Source organism: Morone saxatilis, unplaced genomic scaffold (assembly GCF_004916995.1).
Source record: "Morone saxatilis isolate NCDOM2014 unplaced genomic scaffold, NCSU_SB_2.0 Contig7, whole genome shotgun sequence".
NCBI lineage: Eukaryota > Metazoa > Chordata > Actinopteri > Moronidae > Morone > Morone saxatilis.
The window spans coordinates 22,813,693-22,813,998 of NW_023340246.1; the positions used below are offsets into that span (position 1 = coordinate 22,813,693).

Sequence of the window (306 nt, forward strand, 5' to 3'; positions counted from 1 at the left end):
TGCCAATTTGTATGGCTTCAGTTCATGGTCAGTAGTGCACATTTAAATGTCAAAGCTAAACTGTGTCTTTAAATGTTCACTTTTACTGATGAACCAGTTAAACAAGGATATAAACTTATGATCATAAACTGGGTCTCACCGTTCACCGACGTCCTCAAAGGTGTGTGATTTCATTTAATGTAGTTAAAATCTTAAAGACTGCAGTTATATTTCTGATTATATTCTTTAACATTCAAACCTGCAGCTACAGATTTACTTCACATCAGCATCAGTGTAACTTTCTATCAGCGGGTCTGTTTGTTTTGG

At 35.3% G+C, this 306-nt stretch overlaps 1 protein-coding gene across 1 annotated transcript in view; it reads left to right on the forward strand.

Annotated features, from left to right (window-relative positions):
• The window catches only part of ccr6a (chemokine (C-C motif) receptor 6a), a 5,385-nt gene that overhangs the window by 2,389 nt on the left and 2,690 nt on the right, over nt 1-306 (forward strand). The gene's annotated exons all lie outside the window — the stretch shown is intronic.